This window comes from Dipodomys merriami, unplaced genomic scaffold (genome assembly GCF_024711535.1).
Source record: "Dipodomys merriami isolate MVZ:Mamm:240054 unplaced genomic scaffold, mDipMer1.0.p SCAF_359, whole genome shotgun sequence".
NCBI lineage: Eukaryota > Metazoa > Chordata > Mammalia > Rodentia > Heteromyidae > Dipodomys > Dipodomys merriami.
In genome coordinates this window covers 324,930-344,972 of record NW_027205148.1, presented here as the reverse complement: position 1 = coordinate 344,972, position 20,043 = coordinate 324,930, and the positions used below count along the sequence as shown (strand labels likewise).

General features: G+C 36.2%; 1 pseudogene; it reads left to right on the top strand.

The window, feature by feature from the left end:
* The first annotated feature begins 9,373 nt into the window (after positions 1–9,373).
* On the top strand, positions 9,374–9,473 carry LOC138804151 (U6 spliceosomal RNA; annotated as a pseudogene).
* The last annotated feature ends 10,570 nt before the right edge of the window (positions 9,474–20,043 follow it).

Here is a 20,043-nt window from a genome sequence, read left to right as displayed (position 1 = left end):
ATAATGTACACTCAGCATATGTAATGTGCATGTTCATCTATATTTATATGAATTCTTGAGTTAAAAATTTATGCTACAGCTTAGCCTTTACACTCACAAAATGTTTTCTAAGTTGATACTACTGGAGAAATAAAACTTAAGAATGTAAAGGAGTCTGGGAAGTACAGTTTTCATCCAGCGGGGCAGAACAGTCTTTGAGAAACTATCTATAATTAACCAGCCAAAAGCTGGATTGGAAGAATAGCTCAAGTATTGGAATACCAGTCATGAGCAAGATTACTGAATAAGAGCTTGAGGCTTTTGCATACATACATACAGACATACACATACATAGAGGCACTTATATTTGCACACACAAATACACAAATGAAGCAAATCTCAGAATATGTAGAAAAGTTAGAAAACAATAGAAAATATGTCCTGAGTAAGACTACAATCAAATGATAATTTTTAATGTTAGAAAGTCCTCAAGTGAACTTTCTCCAAAAAAGTTTAAAAATATTACATAGACCAGAGATAGTAAGGGAGTCAAGTAATCATTATTAAAGGGATCGGATCCATGGAAGAATGAATCAGAGAACACTGCAGGTGCATCTGAAAATGTTCATATCCTATGTCAAATGTTAGAACATCTTTGAAAAGAGTACATGAACACTCTGAGCTGTCTAGTGGTTAATATTACTGGAGATGTTCAGAATTGCTCTTCTGTATCTAGATTAAATAAAACAAGAAATTATGGAGGAGCAATGTGATACAAGGCTAGAATTCTAACACTCAGACTAAGACAGGAGATTAGATAGTTTAATTACACAGTGATACCTTCCCTGGACCAGATAGTATAATTTTGTATTAAGAAAACAAACCATGGGACCTATGCTTCTTTGGGCCTGGCTTACTTCACTTAATATAATTTTTTCCAAACCTTTCCATTTCCTAACAAATGGGGAAATGTCATTCTTTCTGATGGAGGCATAGAATTCCATTGTGTATATATACCACATTTTCTTGATCCATTCATCTACTGAGGGGCATCTGGGTTGGTTCCATATCTTAGCTATGGTAAATAATGCTGCAGTAAACATAGTTGTGCTGGTAGCTTTAGTGTGGTCTTGTTTGTAAACATTTGGGTAAATGCCCAAAAGTGGGATTGCTGGATCATAGGGGAGATCTATGTGAAGTCTTTTGAGGAACCTCCATACTGCTTTCCAAAGTGGTTGAACAGGTTTCCCTTATTTGCAATATCTAGTATAGGTATGAGTCAAGCGGAAAAGGCCAGATAATGTGATGTTAGGAAAATGAAACCTTAAATATGTATTTTAATGTTTTCGTTTCTTTCATGCATGTGTTTCTAATGCATTTATAAGATTATTTCTTTGTTGCTTTGTATGTCCCTCCCCCACAGTGTAACCCCCGCTTTCACTATATTTGATGTTAGTATAACATGTGGAGGAGATGGGGACAAACAAGTCGTTTAAGGATTCAGGTGGACCTGTTGCAACAATGAGAAGTACAAAATGTCATGTCAAAAACAGCTTTACAATTTCGGTGTGGGGGGGGAGGGGGGTATAATTGGGTGGGGGGAGGGGGGTAAAATTGGGTGGGGGGAGGGGGGAGGCGGGGAAGGGAAGTGAAGGGTAAACAAAGGAGGAGGCTGCAATGCTTGGTAAGAAATGTATGCATTATCCTGCCCATGTAATTGTTGCCCCTCTGTACAGTATGTTCTCAAATAAAATAAAATACAATTAAAAAAAAAAAAAAGAAAAAAAAAGAAAAAAAAAAAGAAAACAAACCAAACAAGAAAGGAATACAAAGTTGGAAATTGGGGCTAATTTTGTCATTATGTTTTGAGATGTCAAGTTTCCTATTGAAATGCAATTCATATATAATCCTCAGTTGTATTTTAAATGCTCTCATTACAGAACATTCTTAGATGCAAAATGGCTCATGATTCCCATCCAAAATTTGAAAAAGTAAGTAATCATCATTGTGGTAGATTCCAAGGAAAGGATGAAGGATTACAAAAGCTTAAGCCTGGAGAAAAATCAAAGTTATTCTAATGTAGGACTTTGTAGATCTTGCTAAATTAGAGTTTAGATTTAAAATAAATATTTTGGTTTTGTTTGTAATTTCATAATCTAAAGGATACTACAAAATTCTTTTTAAGTAGAGGGTTTAATGGGCAAATTTACAAATGTTTCTTGCAGTCTATTTGCCTAGAATATTCTTTCATGAGAGTTATAATTAGAACTCAGTTAATAGATAATTCCAACAGTTCATGTATAAAATGATAATGTGAATAATGTAGAAAGAGTTGCCAACAAATGGATGAAATTAATTTATAAATTTAGAAAAAGAGGGCTGGGAAGGTGGCTCAGTGGTAGAGCGCTTGCCTTGCATGCCTGAGGCCCTGGGTTCGATTCCTCAGCACCACATAAGCAAAAAGAAAAAAGCTGAAAGTGGCGTTGTGGCTCAAGTGGTAGAGCGCTAGCCTTGAGCTGAAGAGCTGAGGGACAGCACCCAGGCCCAGAGTTCAGGCCCCACGACTGGACCAAAAAAAAAAAATTTAGAAAAAGAGCAATTTTTTTGTGGCTTTGGTATAACATGGTATGAAGAGAATAATTGTGTGACATCTTCTTTCTTCCACCTGTATGTAACACAGGAAGCAATTTCCTTAATTACGTGCCTCTGTATACAATGAGAAAAGTGCTATATTTGGGATTTGTTTTATTTTTGTTTTTGTTTTATTGGTTGTCCTAGGACTTGGACTCTGGGACTGGACACTGTCTCTGAGCCTGTTTATTCTCAAGGCTCGTGCCCTACCACTTCAATCTCAGCTCACTTTTGTCTGGCTTTTGCTGAGAAATTTATTGGAGAAAAAAATCTAGGGAACCTTCCTGCCTGGGTGGTGTAGTAGGAAGACCCCTACTCAGGCAGACAAGCCCACCTAGTCATCCGGAGTGACAGAGCCCACCGCAACAAAGTTGTTATTAAAGAAGCAACTTTATTGAGAAGGTTCCTATACTGACCGGCAAGGGCCACAGCACAGGCTGGGGAGCTGATACTGCGACCCCCAGCGGCCCACGTGCTTTGGATTTTAAAGTGAAAGACCCCCTCCCTAACCAACCAGGCCCTGAGCCTCCTTTTTTTAGGGGAACAGAGTTTTGTATCTAACCACGCTATTTCTGGCTTCTGTAACATGCTTTGCTAAGAAAATTATATTACCCCCATATTCCCCCTTTTGATAACTAACCTCACCAGTTAATCAATAAGCCCACACCCTACTAACTAACCCCACCCCGCAGTCAGCCCCCTGGTGTGAGCGAACGATTAGGCGTCGACTCGGACAAAGGTCACTTCCTCATACCAAGGGCCGGAGACACACAACTCGGCACGTACACCGAGGGACCCCCTCGAACAGTGATTGGCCAAAACACATGATTTGTTTTAAAAGGATTGGCTGCCTGCGTGCAGACCAGGTTGTAATACTTTAAATTTACTGGCTGAAAAAGCGCGGGCACTCCTGTAACGGACAGAGGGGTCCCATAAAAGGACCATCCCCGGGACTGCTCAGGGTTCCCAGCCACTGACCCGAACCTTGCGGATCTCGAGGTCACGTGCACCTGGGAACCTGGGCATGCCCAAATAAAACCCTCTTGCCTTTTGCATCTGGTGTCGTCTGACTGGTGCTTGGGGCAGGGAGGTCCTGATATGGGGGACACCCAAAGTCGGGGGTCTTTCAAAAGGTAAAAATCACAAGGTGAAGCCTGGTCACTTAGGCTTCCAATGAGATTTTCATGCACCCAAAAGATTGCAGTCATACCAGACCACACGCAGGTAGCCAATGAGGTTACACTTTGGCATATAATGGCTGCTTAAACCAGCCTATCACTTTTGGTTTAAATGACTCACGAATTCAATGGTAAAGCAGAGCTGAAGGTAAACATACACAAAGTAGTTTAGTGGAGTTTAACATAAGCATGTGAAAAAGGCAGAGTTTATAGTAAACTCGGGATGTTGCCAGCATGCCAGCATGAGCTGGATTACTGGCTATCTGTTTAATCAGTCAGTCCTTAACAGAACAAAGGTGGGTTAAGTTCTTAAAAGGAGGGGGACCTAGAGGCATTCTTTTCATTCCAAGAACTGGGCTGTTTGGAGCCAAGGATTTTGTTTTTTTTTTTTTTTTTCTATAATCCCTAAAACAAAAACAAAACCTGTTAAGAAGCTGTCCCAGCTCAAGTATCCACTCAGGGTCTAGTTCAGTGGGCTTTGAAATGTAATCTTCCAACCTTAGTATCCTGATTAAGTATAATTGTTAAAAAAAGTATAAATATAAATAATATTTGCAAGAATACCAGTGGAGGAAAAATGATGCAACCCAGTTTATTGTGGTGTTCTTTCCAGAACATGGAGGGCGTCACACTAGCAGAGTTGCAGTGTATTTTCACAATGGAGATTAGCTATTCTTAATGTGAATTAAGGGAATTTTGAGTTGCCCCCTATAAGTTGGAAACTGTTGGTCTAGGATGACTTTATGGCATAAATCTTGTGATTGATGGTCATAGAAATAATAGCTTAATCTGAGAAACAACTGCTACTCTTGAAGAATTAATTATAACATACTTCATAGTTTTATCCTATACTAGAATGTGACTCTTTTTTTGTTCACTTCTCAGTCTGTAACACCCCATTGGAAAATGCATCTGTTGCAGAATTACATAACATGCAAACAGGTATATTTTGAATCTCTCAGTATGGAATGTTCAGAATTTGAAAATGAGTAGTTATTAATCATAGGAATTTTGAAGAACACATACATTCTGTCCTCTTAACAACTTATTTACTTTTAAAAGTTATGGGTTTCGATAGAATTAAACTGTTTTCTGTTTTAGTATAAGAAAGTACTAAATTTATTCTATTTTCAAAATATTGGCAAGTATATTGTGAAAAAATAGTCTAGTTGGATATCATTCAAGTTGATTACCCTCTGATAAAGAAGAGGTAAATAATTCAAATTAGATGCCAAATAATACTGATTTTTTAAATGTTACTACATAAAGAATAATATTTGCAATACCAAAACAGTAAAATTTTATTTCATGCAGGTTATTTTTTAAATTTAATTTTAATGTGAAAATGATGTGCAGTGGGGTTACAGCCATTGTAAGGTAGTGAATACATAACTTTTCAAACTTGTTATCCCCTCTCTAATTTTTCTCACAATTTTTCCTTCACCCCAATATCCCTCACAAGTTGTAATGTATATTTCCAACTTATTGTCTTGTGAGTATTGCTATTGCATTGGTTTGCCCTTTGTCCTTTGTCTCACCATTTTGTTGTTCCTGTTCCTTTCCCTAATTAATGTAAATGTTTACAAAGTACACAGGGTACCAAAATCAAACACAGCAGGGGATATACCATAGGGGAAAATCTCAAAGAAAATAGAAATCACATAGTACATCAAAAACAACAACCACAAATAAATATCTCTCCATATCTTGGAGTTCATTTTGCTCAGCATCAGCTTATATGGTCATATATACGCATAACAAAGCCACTGGAAAATAATAGTTTCATGGACACTATATCATGAAAATACATGTTAACTGTTTTTGATGGTAAAGGTGGAATTAGGATTGGTGAATTCACGATTCTGATAAAGGAATTTCAAAAGAGTTTTAAATTTTATGACAGGTAAATTTTAATTGTTCAAACTTTTTAACAACTTAGCCTATCAAGAAAATTTAAAATTGCCTGAGAAAATGGGCTTTCATGCAAAGAAATCCATGGAGACCTAGCTGAGAGGGAGCAATATGGGTGAATATGGCTCATTTTCACACTAAACAAACAAACATCACAAACCTTGAAGTAAATCATTTACGTTCCCTTGAAAATTGTCCTTACCCAGGAAATGTACTCTCACTGTGTAAAACAAGGTTGCAGTGGAATTTAAATTCAAAGTTCTTTAAAAAAAAGACATCAAAATTTGTGAATTGACATTTAATTACCAAACAATAATTCTCTGAAAAAGAAGGAAAGATATAATTCAAAATCACTTGACTTTATTAAAAGTATGAGAAAAGAGTAGTTAAGAAAGATGAGAGAAACCATAGAGGACTGTTTTCTCTCCAGTGGTGCAATGGGTTCTTGATCTTGTTTCTTCCATTCTATCTTCACAAGCTTTCAAGTGTGGCTGAGGATTGGAGTAACCAGTTCAGACAAAGAATACTCACAGAAGAAAATATTTGCAGTACATGTAGATGATTTATAACCTTTGACAATCTATTTATATCTGTTCAAAATTCTTCCCTACCCCAAACTGCATGCTTTGAAGAGCTTTGTTTGCTTTTCCAAAGACTGCCCTTCATTAACTGCTTAAAATTTTGTGAGGTCATATACATACACTACAGATATTGCTGTTTGGTTGTGATTTTTGAGTGCTTTTGTTTGTAGTTGTGTTTTTAACTGGATTTCAAAAGGTTGTGCAAGTGTGTTACAATTAAATATGCCCATCTAATTGTCAAATGCTCCTGGATCAGAGTCTCTCCTTCTATCAATCTGAGCCAACCCTTTCTCCAAAATTTATTTCAGATTTACCACTTCCTTTATTACTTGTGTACATTGAGTATTCTAGCTGTACTTGCCCCTTTTCCATTTTTCATTCATTTTATGTCTTTACTATTATTCCTTTCTGGTTTCGACTTCCTGATAGTCATTCTGTTAAACTGTCTGTTAATACTTTGAAAGGTTTATATACATTCCATGTAGTTTCAATCCTGCATATACTTGAAATGCAATAACAATTTGCCAGATTGGAGAAGTGAAGCACCTAGACATGGTTTTATTCTCATCTTTTTGGAAGATTAATCTTCAACAAGAAAGTTTAAAAATCGCTTAGAAGTTATACCTACCAGTTTTTATAAATGGCTTTGTACAATGGTGTGTGATTATTTTATTTTACATGGGATGATATTTTCTACTACCTATAAGTTTTGGAAAAAGAAGAAAACTAATATTTACTACTGTAGAGGAATATTATAGAAATAGAAGACAAATTTTATGTTTGTCACATCTCTGATGAGTACCCATATGCAAGACTTAAAGTCATATTCCTTACTATGTTAGACAGATAGGGAAAAGTTATGATAAGGCAACACATGATAAGGCAACTATTAGTGACTTTAAAATGTACCTTCCTATGTGATGAAATTTACTTTATTAGCTAATATTTGGGTTTGAAATATGGGAGGCTGATCTATTTAACACATTTCTGGAAGGTACCTACTGAACAATGCAAATGGTGGGAGATACTATTTCTACACTTTAATCAGTGGTTGAACTTACTTGGCATTTATGCTGGGTAAATAAATCATCTCTATTGTAACTTGATTCCTACACTTGAAAAACTTTTAATGTCACTATTATCTACTTGTCAAGTGTTAATTTGTTGAATAAGATTTTTAAAAGTTTGTTTGAAAAGGAATATACTTTCAGAAGATTAAATGTAGGTTATCATTGGTTTGAGAATGACAACATTTTTATACTACAGAACTAAGTTTTACTGAAGTACCAGTGTTTTGAAGCACTAAGGATCTCCTCAATTAATGGTTTTCTAAATTATTTTTGACTTCTAAGTCAAGGTTTCCTAGCCTTGGTAGAACAATTATGGATCTACCATTCCAGGAATTATTTTTGGCCTACTTATGCTGGACTGAAATCTTTCATTTATCATTAGGAGAGGGGTATAAAAAATAATTTGTGACATTTGTGATTTTGTTTACTCATATGGGCTGGTCATCTGGTCATCTGTAAATTGAAAGTTTGTACTATAGTACTTTCTCTCATATTTTGTGATCTCATCTTTCATTTTAAGTTGCCTTACATTTCACAATTGCTTACTACTAATTCCTACAAGGAATTGGGGCCCTGAAATATTGTAGGAAATTAGAAATTGAGATGGGTCTTTTCAATTACTTTTCAATTACTTGCCCTTGTTATCTGAAGATGCATTTAACTGGGACCTGGTATCCTCAGACCCATGGGTACTACAGAAGAATAATAGCTTTTACACATCATATCAGCAAAATTTGGGTATAATCAGTAAGAATGCTTCAGAAATATGGAGAAAAAAACTTTGGGTCCAGCGAGTTAACACAATAAACACAGCAGCAGTGTAAAATATAGATTAGAAGAAAACAATACTGTTTTTTTTACTATGTGAATTCAGAAGACCTAGAACACGTAAAGGTATCACAAATTTATAACGAAGACATTGCTTTGATACTTTTTATATTCTAATATATATTCTAAACCTAATTATTTATATTCCAATTTATTTATGGGAATACATTTCAATTTATTTTTCAAATTATTAATTACTTCTAGTAATTCTAAAAATTTAAGATCAGCAGAAAGAAATATAAAATATATAAATATTTATAATATAGGAAATTGTTATGCATTGTTCTGTTCTGGTTAGGGTATCAAAGGCAACTCTGTTTTAAAGTAATATTACATTATCTTTACCTCAGTTTTTGGTAGAGTTAGACCTAAAAGTTTAGCATTTGTAAACCTGGAGGCAAGAGGAAACACTGTGATTAAAACATTAATAATTTAAGGCCTAATATCTAGGGGAAACCTATGGACTTCTCCAGAAGCTATGGACATATTTGGTGATAGAAAGTCAGTAGTGTAAGTTCCTGCCTGGTTGGATGGTAGACAGACCAGGATATTAGGTAATCATGCATATGAACATTTTTTTCATCTTCTTGACTTTAGCTACTTTTGAAATGATAGGTATAATAAACAATTATATTTTGATAAAATACCTTCTATTCTGAACATTTCAGTCTGAACTGTTAATCTCTCAATGAACCCTTGTAACTAAGATTAGTTTTGTCCAGTCAGACAATCTATGCTGTCAGGGTAAGATATTCTCGTTGGTCTGTTCCTACATGGAAGAAGGGTAAAGGGTCAGGAAGACATTTGTACCAGTGAGACTTCTTTGCAAAATTTTAAGCTGCAGAAATTTAGAAGTAGCTCTTAAGCAAGGCTTACTTTGAATACATTAGCTCCACAATGCTAACTCAGTTGATAAGTAAGTACTTGAAAAGCCATCACCTTTGGACTTAGCTATAAAGGCCTCAAAATATGATCAAATTAAAAATGAAAACGACAAAATAGTCATTGACAATAATTGCAAATGTGAGCAATCAACCAAACAATATAAGTTTTTTCCACTATCCATAGAAATTTAGAGAAATAAGATCAATAGCATTTTAGGAACAATAAGGATTCCTTGTTACAAATAGGCAACCAAGGATATATGCCTGTATAAAGATTGCATCGTTAACTACTTAAATTAAGAGGATACTCCATGCTTCAGCAGCAGGTCTACCCAAATGACAACAATACAGAGATTAACATGGCACTTGCAGAAGGATGATACAAAAATTCGTGAAATATTCATATTTTTCATTCTTCAAATGAAAGAAATGAAAAACAGTTATTAAAAAGTTGATTACTAAAATACAAGTGTAACAATACATGTAATTCATAGAATTAAAGGTTAGTTTGACATCAGTGTATTAAATCTTCACTTTAGAAAGGCCCTTACATAGCATAACCTTTACAAAACTTGAAATTAGATAACATTGTCATCTTATTCCAAAGAAATAAAATACTATAAGGACCTAGGAAAAAAAGGAATCTTAACTTTTTCTATATGGAATGTAATCTGAAAGGACACATTTATTAATGAACCTATATATTATAAAAAATGTAGACTTCAAAGTATTATATCTAGAAAATAATAAAATAGATTATGGACTTTATTCAAACCTAGATATACTTTTTCTCAGACAAGCACCAGGAATAACTTTAGTTTCTATACTATTCATTTCAACAGATAAGTTAAAATTTAAAAAAAAACCCACAAACTCTGCAGAAATCATTATAGATGCATACAAACAACTCTTGAATACATTTTGACATCAAAGTGAGGCAATTCACGTGGAAGAATACCATGGAATCCATGAATTTTTAAATTAAGATATTGCTGTTGCTTTTTATTATGAAAATATTTGTAGGGACACAAAGGATGGAATGGCACTTTTGAAATTTAAGAAACTTAACCAAACCATTACTACTTGGAGAATAATTTGTACAGCCTTCCACAACTTCAAAGAGGTAGTGATACATACTTATCCTTTTGGCAATATCAAATGCAGTTTCTTCCAAGTTATTCTTCAGACCCGGTTTGAAAAAATGGTTCAACAGAAGAAGATATAGCATATCTTTGCTATTTCTGTTCCCAGCAGCAAGATGCAAGGGGGTCAAGAGGCCTTTAGTTTGGGGATTGGTATCTGCATCATGATGAAGTAAGAAAGAATCCATTCTGGTATTAATCCACATAGAAGTACTATGCAGGGGTGCCAAGCCATTCACAGTTATTGCATGAATATCTGCCTTGAGCTCCCAACTCATGGACAATGTCTAAATGTCCACTCTAGGCTTCCCGATGAAGAGGCGTATACTTATCCTCATCCCTGGTATTCATATGAGTGGCCTTTTTGAAAAGTAGTCTCCGCACTGCAGTAAGCCCAAAGAATAAATTTGCTTGCATTCTTCTCCATTATGTTCTTGCAGTTGATACCATTCCTCACGTTTTCATCAAGTTGATTGTCTTCATCAGAATTGCCTAACCAAAGACTTTGAGTACCAGTGGGAATGAGGTGTCCAGGTATTTCCCCAATAGTTCACATTGGTTGAACTGGTCAGAAAAATCTGGTGAATTTCCTGCATGTTTTTTCACCATGATTTATTTTCTCTTTTTTTCATTTCTACTATTTTAAATTATTCTAACTGGAGAGTAGGTAATTGATAGAGAGCAGAGGAAAGACTTTCCTTTGTGTTCAAATGCACAGACTGAAAATTAGGACCAGTGGTGTCTTCATGTGCAGCTTATTCTAGGAATGAGAAAATAGGAAACAACGTAATATGATTTGAGAAATATAATGATATACTGTAAGAGAAGTCACTATTCAATATATGAGCTTTAAGAGCTTTCTAATACATCCATTATTTATTGGTACTCAACATTAGAAAAAAATGTATAATGCATTAGTGAAATAGAAGTCCTTTGAATGATTACTTAAATACCTTTTTGTTTTGATTTGTTTTTTGTTTTTTATTGTGAAAATATTGTACAGAGTGGTTACAATTACATGGGCAAGATAGTGAGTACATTTCTTATCAAGCATTTTAGCCTCCTCCTGTGTTTACCTTTCCCATCCCTACCCAGCCTCCTCTAGTCCCCCCACCGAATCCTCCCCCGCCCCCACCAAAATTGTAAAGTTCATTTTCGACGGGACAACATGTACTTATCATTGGGGCAACGGGTCCACTTGTATCCTTATTTAAACAACTTGTTTTTACTGTCCACCTCCACAAATTATAACGACATCAAAAACAGTGAAAGCAGGGGTTATACTATGGGGGAGGGACATACAAAGCAACAAAGAAATAATCTTATAAATACATTAGAAACAAATGCATGAAAGAAAAAAAAATTAAATACGTATCTTAGGGTTCATTATCCTAACTTCACCTGATCTGACCTTTTCTGCTTGACATACATATACTAGATATTGCAAATAAGGGAAACCATGGGACCTATGGGAAACTATGTTTCTTTGGGCTTGGATTACTTCACTTAATATAATCTTTTCCAAGCCTTTCCATTTCCTAACAAATGGGGCAATGTCATTCTTTCTGATGGAGGCATAGAATTCCATCGTATATATATATCATATTTTCTTGATCCATTCATCTACTGAGGGTCATCTGGGTTGGTTCCATATCTTAGCTATGGTAAATAATGCTGCAATAAACATAGTTGTGCTGGTAGCTTTAGTGTGGTCTTGTTTGTGAATATTTGGGTAAATGCCCAAAAGTGGGATTGCTGGGTCATAAGGAAGCTCTATGTGGAGTCTTTTGAGGAACCTCCATACTACTTTCGAAAGTGGTTGAACAAGTTTACAATCCCACAAACAATTAAGTATGGTTCCCTTCTGTCCACACCCCCTACAGCATCTGTTGTTATTAGAGTTCTTGATTTTTGCCATTCTAACTGGGGAGAGGTGGTATCTCAATGTTGTTTTGATTTGCATTTCTTTTATAGCTAGTAAGGTTGAGCATTACTTCATGTGTCTATTGGCTATCCATCTTTCTTCTTCAGAGAAGTTTCTCTTTAAGTCTTTAGCCCACTTATTTATTGGGCAGTTGTTTCTTTGAGGATTTGCTGTTGGGGGATTTAATTTTTTGAGTTCCAAGTATATTTTAGATAGTAGACCCTTGTTCGTTGTATAGATATTGAAGATCTTCTCCCAATCCATAGGCTTTGTATTGATCTTGCTACCTATGTCCTTTGCCATGCAGAAGCTCTTCAACTTCATGCAATCCCATTTGTTCAATCTTTCTTTGATTTGTTGTGCTTCCGGTCTCTATTCAGAAAATGTTGGCCTGCGTCAAAGAGACCTAGGGTTTCTCATATTCCATCCTGTAATGTTTGCAGAGTGTCTGCTTTGACTCTGAGGTCTTTGATCCATTTGGAGTTGATTCTGGTGCAGGGTGATAGATAAGGATCTAGCTTTAGTTTTCTACAAGTAGTTAGCCAATTTTGCAAGCTCCATTTAGTGAAGAGGCTGTCTTTCCTCTATTCTAATTTTTTAGCTCCCTTTTGAAAGATTAGATGGCTATAGGTCTGTAGGTTAATTTCTGGGAATTCAATTCTATTCCATTGGTCCTGAAGTCTGTTCTTGTGCCAGTACTAAGCTGTTTTGATTACTATAGCTTTATAGTAGAGTTTGAAATTTGGTATGGATATTTCTCCAGCACTGTTCTTTCTGTTGAGGAGCGTTTTTGCAATTCGGGGTCTTTTATTGTTCCATATGAATTTTTGGATTGCCTCTTCTGTTTCCTTGAAGAATGAGTTTGGCATTTTGATAGGTATCGCATTGAATTTGTAGATAGCCTTGGGAATTATTGCCATTTTCACGATGTTAATCTTTCCAATCCAGGAGCATGGAAGTTTTTGCCATTGTCTAAGTTCTGGTTTGATTTCCTTTTTCAAGTTTTTAAAGTTTTTATCATAGAGGTCCTTCACTCCTATGGTTAAGTTAATTCCCAGGTGTTTCATTTTTTCTGGGGCTATTACAAATGGAGTTACTTTCCTAATTTCAGCCACACTTTTCTCATTGTTGGCATACAGAAAAGCCATTGATTTTTGGGGTTGAATTTTATATCCTGCTACTTTGCCAAAGTTTTGAATCAGCTTGAGTAAATTGGGAATGGAGTCTGTGGGATTCTTTAAATACAAGATCATATCATCTGCAAAGAGGGAGAGGTTTATTACTTCTTTCTCTATTTGGATCACCTTTATGTCTGCATCTTTCCTTATTGCTGTAGCTAGGCATTCTTATAGGTTGAAGAGAAGTAGAGAGAGTGGACATCCTTGTCTTGTTCCTGAGTTAAGAGGAAATGGCTTTAGTTTTTAAATATTAAGTATAATGCTGGCTGTAGGTTTGTCATATACAGCCTTTATTGTATTAAGGAATGTTCCATGGATTCCCAATTTTTCCAAAACTTTCATCTTAAAGGGGTGTTGCATCTTGACGAATGTTTTTTCGGAATCTATTGAAATAACCATGTGGTTCTTATGCTTGCTCCTGTTGATGTGATGAATAATATTAATTGATTTGCGTATATTGAACTAGCTTTGCATTCCTGAAATGAATCCTGTCTGAACATGGTGTTAGGTTTTTTGCATGAATTGTTGAAGTCGATTGGCCAAAATTTTGTTGAGAAGTTTTGCATCAATGTTCATCAAAGATATGGGTCTATAGTACTCTTTCTTTGATGAGTCCCTGCCTGGTTTTGGGATGAGGGTTATGATGGCTTCATAGAATGTGTTTGGTAGTGAACTTTCTCTTTCAATTTTATTGAAGAGTTGGAGGAATATTTTTGTGAGCTCTGCTTTGAAGGCCTTGTAGAATTCCACTGTGAAAACATCTGGTCCTGGACTTTTTTTACCTGGGAGGTCTCTTAGTGCTGTTTCTATTTCAGTGCTTGATAGGAGCCTGTTAAGATGGTTTAACCAATCTTGGTTTAGTTTTGGCATGCCAATATTTGCTAGGAAAAGGTCCATTAGTGCCAAGTTCCCAAACTTATTATCATAAAGATTTGAGAATTATTCCCTCATAATTTTCTGAATCTTGGTTGTTTTTGTGGTGATGTTTCCATTCTAATCTTTGAGTTTATTTATTTGGGTCTCTTGTCTTCTTTTACTGGTAAGATTTGATAAAAGTCTCTCAATTTTGTTAAATTTTTCGAAGAACCAACTCTTAGTTTTCTTCATTCTTTCTATAGTTTTTTTTGGATTCTAATTCATTTAATTCTGATTTAATTTTAATTATTTCTTTCTGTCTACTGGATTGGGGTTTATCTTGTGCTCTTTTTCAAGGAGTTTCCGATGTCTCATTAAATTGTTGGTTTCAGATCTCTCCAATTTGTTGAGGCTATAAACTTGCCTCTGAATACTGCCTTATCTGTGTCCCAGAGAACCTGGTAATATGTGTGATCATTTTTGTTGAATAGCATGAACATTTGAATTTCTTTTCTAATCTCTTCCTTGACCCACTCGTGATTCAGCAGTGTGTTGTTCAGCCTCCATGTGATACCAGACTTTCTTTGTTGGCTTTTGGTGTTGAGTTCTAATTTTATTCCCTTGTGGTCAGAGAGAATGCAAGGTATAAGTTCAATGTTTCTGAATTTGGACAAGTTTGCTTTGTGGCCTAAAATGTGGTCTATTTTAGAAAATGTTCCATGTGCTGCTGAGAAAAACGTGTATTCTTATGATGCTGAGTGAAATATTTGGTAGATGTCTGTTAAATCTAGTTGATCTATGCAGTTATTTAGATCTGCGGTTTCTTTGTTGAGTTTTTGCCGAGTTGATCTATCTATTGGGGAGAGAGGTGTGTTAAAATACCCAACAATTAATGTCTTTGGATCTATGTGGGATTTGAGGGAAAGTAGTGTTTCTTGGATAAATTTGGGTGCTCCGTTGTTTGGCGAATAGATATTTAGAATTGTAATATCCTCCTGAAGGAAAAAAAATCCCATAAATAGTATGTAGATATTCTTTATCTCTTCTCACAAATTTTAAATTTAAGTCTATTTTTTCTGATATTAGGATTGCAACTCCTGCCTATTTAAGGGGGGCTTTTGATTGGTAGATTTTGTTCCTGCATTTAATATTGAAAATGTTTTTGTTTTTACGGGCAAGACATGACTCCTGAAGGCAGGAGATAGAAGGATCTTGTTTTTTAATCCAACAAGACAGTCTATGTCCCTTAATTGGAGAGTTAATTCCGTTATTGTTGAGAGATAGGACTGAGAGGTATTTGGGAGTTCCTGCCATGTTTTCCACCTTCTTGTAGGATGCGAAAACTGGCTTCTTCCTATGGTTCTTGGATTCTCATTTGGGTACTGTTTATTGTACTTTATTGTGGTCTTTTTGGTTTTCTATGTGTAGGACATCTTTAAGAATCTTTTGTAGGACTGGCTTGGTGAAGATGTATTGTTTCAATTATTCTTTGCTATGGGAGATTTTTATTTGGCCTTAGCTGGGTACAGTATTCTTGGTTGATAGTTGTTTGTTTTTAGGGCATGGCATATATCATTCCAGGCTCTTCTTGCTTTGATTGTCTCTGCTGAGAAATCTGAGTCGATTCTACTTGGTTTCCCTTTCTAGGTGATTAATCTTTTCTCCTTGACATCGTTAAGGACCTTTTCCTTTGTTTGAATTGATCCTGTGTGGATTATAATGTGACGGTGGGATGTCCTATTCTGATCTGGTCTATTTGGAGTTCTAAAACCTTCTTGTATCTGAATAGGCCTATCTTTTTGCATGTTTGGGAAGTTATCTGCTAGGATCCTGTTACACAAACTTCCCAATCATTAACTTCTGTTTCTAGGTGCTCCTTTACACGCATTATCCTTACATTAGGCCTTCTGATGGTGTCTTCCATGTGCTGGATAGATCTATCATATTTCTTGGACTTGTATTGGATGGTTGTATTTTCTTTCTCTATAATATCTAGGCTGTCTTCAATCCCCGAGATTCAACCTTCTGCATGGTTTAACCTGCTGTCAAGACTTCCTACTTTGTTTATTTTATTTCTTTTCCTTCTAATTGGTCAGCTTTTTGGCTTCAAATCCTTTGTTGAAGCTTTGTTTTATATCTTGTATGAACTTCTTTACTTCCTTAATTTGGTGTTCAGTGTTTATTCTCAAATCCCTTAGTTGGTTCATTATCATTTCCTTGGACTTCCATTCCTCTGTTGGGTTCGATTCAGCATTCCCTTTGTAGTCTCCCTGACTTCCTTCATTTCTTTGTTAATGGATCCCATGAATGCCTTTAGTGATCTTTGTGTATTCTCATCCTGCTCTCTCAATTCCTGTATTACTCTTTGCTTAGGTTCCTCCAATTCATGCCATTCCTGTAGTTTTCTTTGAGTGTTCTCAGCCTGTTCAGGCCATTCCTGCCTTTATCTTTGAGTATTCTCAAGCTGCTCACGCAAATCCTGTATCAGTTTTTGAGTAACTTCCTCACCCTCATGATTTTCCTGTATAAACCTTTGGATTGCCTCTTCTCTCTCCCTATCACGCTCATACAGAGTCCTTTGTGGGTTGTCAATCTTTTCTTGCATTGACCTTTTGTTTGCCTCCATTGACATTTGTTTGCCTCCTGTCCCTCCCTATCAAACTCATACAGAGTCCTTTGTATGTTTTCAATCTTTTCATTTATCATGTTTGCCAGCAGTGTTTGTAGACCTATTTGGGAACTCTCTTCTGGATTATTCATTACCTGTTCTGTCCCTGATTATCATGAGTGGGAGTTGAGATACCGAACTTGCTATTTTTCTTGTGTTTTTCCGTCTTACTGTGCCTATTTGGGATGAAAATAACACCAGTTTCCTGCTAGAACACTATCTTAAGGCAAGCATCAACCAACGTCTGTATTTGCACAGTCAATTGTCTGCAGATACAATCTAGTTCAACAAATACATCTATTCAACATCAAACAACTATATATTAATACGCTAAGAACCACAAAGAATTTGGTAAAGCAGAAATTATTAGGTTTAGGAAGAGATGTGGGTAAAAAATAGGAATAGAGTGATTTGGGAAAGCACAGGGAGAGTTAACTAAGTCCTAATCTCAAAGCAGGAAATAGTTTGGATAGGATGAAAGCAGAGAGAGAGAAAAAAAAGAAGACAGAGAAAGGGAACAAAAAGAGACCAGAAAAAATAGAAAAGTAAGAATTAAATATATTATGCAGTTTCGAAGACAAACTATTCAGGGAAGAATGTGAATATAGTGAGAGAAGGGGAGGGATATAAAGGAGATGTGAAAAACTTAAAAATAATAATACTTAAAATATTATATAAATATATAAAGTGGTAGTACTGCTATTAAGGAATGTAAGTCTAAGAGGTTTTGAACTGAGTAATAAATTTGTGGATTAAGTGTGTACACAATGGGGGATAAGGTCTAATAATCGACTATGGGTTTATCTGAGGATGAACAGAACAAAAATTAAGTCACATAAAGAAGAACGAAAGAGAATAAAAGGTGAAAAGGATAAGAAAGAAAGAAAAAAAACATCAGAAGTTCAGTAGAGGTAAACAAAAAACAGAAAAAAAAATCAAGAAAAACGTACACACATATTTACTCCTAAAATAAAATTCTAAGAGGAAAAAAAAAGATACTAGAAAACAATTGTTTTTTTCAAAAAAGGTAAAAATTAAAGATTAAAAAAATTTTAGAAAAAAAAATTTTAATAAAAGGTACAAAAAAAAAGTTCTTTGATATTTTTGGGATGGGTGGGGAAAATCCTGTATCTCCCTTGTGACCTTAACCAGCCTCTTATTGGAGTCTCTGGTCTTCTTGTGTTCCTGTGGCTTGGTTGGTTTCTTAAGTCAGTTTGTTTGAACAGGCAGAAAAATGCTCTGTTTTACCCAGGGTTTTGCAATCCTCTTCCCAGGTTAGTTCAATGGGAGGCAGATCTGCTTTGACTATCACAAAAGAGGGATATGGCTTTTTCCTCAAGTTTGGAGATGCTGTGATGAGTCTAGGTTCTGGGTAGAGTTGAGGCCTTTCAGCAAACAGTAGCTTTTCCTGGGGGCTGGTTTGTGAGAAACTCACAGTGCTCAGCCTGGAGCCATTCTCAGAGTTTCTGGTTACTGAATTTCAATTGGTTATCAAGGCTGCTAAAAGGAGGGGCAACCTCTGGCTCTGATTACCCAATGAAGAAAGCCACTCCTGGGGCTGGTGCCGAGCTGGGTGCTTTTCCCTGGGTGGAGATGTCTGGCAGGTCAGTTAGTTTCTTGTGACCTGCTAAATGACTCTAGATTTCTTCCAAGGCCTGAGTTGGAGAGTGAGGATGTTAGGCTTCTACTCATGCTGAGTCTTGGTTCCTGAGTCAACTCTGGTCTGCAAACTGCAGGATGAAGATGTCTGCTCCTTGTTGATTCTTGCTAGTGTTGAGTAGAATCCGCTCGCCTGCCGCGTCTGGCTCCTTCGTCCCAGACTCTCTGTGATTCAGGTATGGCAACTGAGACCGCCGCCGCCACTGCTGCTTCCACGGACGTGGCTGCTGGCAAGTGGTCAGAGCTTTCTCCTTGCCTGAATTTTCCCTCTGGCCTAACTCTCGGTCCTGTGAAGGCATTCTTGGTGTAATTCTCTGGCTTAGGACTGTTCACTGGAACTATAAAACTGCTTTCTATTCGAAAGGTTGTTTAGCCTCTATCTTCTCCTCTGCCATCTTCCAATTCCTTGTTTTTTTTAAAGACACTTGTTTTCATCTAAAAATGTAAGCCTGTCTATTGTCTTCTGTTGATTTTGATGATTGAAGATGCTTAATGACAAGTCAAAATGTGTTAGTAGTCCTTTGATATTAATTGTTTCATTTTTTCCTCTTGGAGAATATAATGATCAAAGCAATAGTTCAGAATCACCAATCAACAGTTCAGCATCATGCTTCCAGTGCAATTGGATCACCAGTAAGTAATCCTCAATACCATTTTCCACAAATTTTTGTCACAGATACAATCAGCCTGCCTTCTCTAGCTGCTTTCCTAGCCTGGACCTATTCCTTCATTGTGCAGGAAAAGTGTGATTCAACTGATTTCAGTCAGATCTGTTCCTAGATTTATCCACGATTTAGATTCTTTTTTTAAAATTAGTTGTGGGGCCTGAACTCTGGGCTCGGGCACCGTCTGTGAGCTCTTCAAATCAAGGCAAGTGCTCTACCACATGAGGCACAGCACCACTTCTGGATGGTTCTGTTTATGTGGTTCTGGTTTGGGAAATGGTAGAGCAGAAAGTGAAATGATGCAACCAAAAAAATGAAAGCAAAATATATTAGGATAATTATGGAACAACCATATTGTCTATGAGAATCATGAAAGAGAGAGAGGAAGAGAGATACAGATGTGCAATGACTTAGCTAGCCACAAAATCCATGTTTCTGATCAATTTACAAAGAAAACAATTTTATTTTTTTCTTTGATAAAAGAGATGGGAATAGAGTTTATGAATTTACTTGAAATTGGTAAATATATTTTTAGTAGCCTACAAGAATCTTAATCCTTGGCCTGGGAAGGTGGCTCAGTGGTAGAGTGCTTTTCTTGCAGCTTACTACAGTGCAGAGACCACTTTCTGAAAAGGCCACTCATATGAAAACTAGGGATGAGGATGAGTATACCCCTCTTCATCGGGAAGGCTATAGTGGACACTAAGACATTGTCCATGAGTGGGTAGCTCAAGGCAGAAATGCACGCAATTACTGTGAATGGCTGGACACCCCTGCACAGTGCTTATATGTGGAACATATTGCAACAGCACACACACACACACACACACACACACACACACACACACACATACACACACACTTCATCAGATTTCTTCCTTAGTATTTTT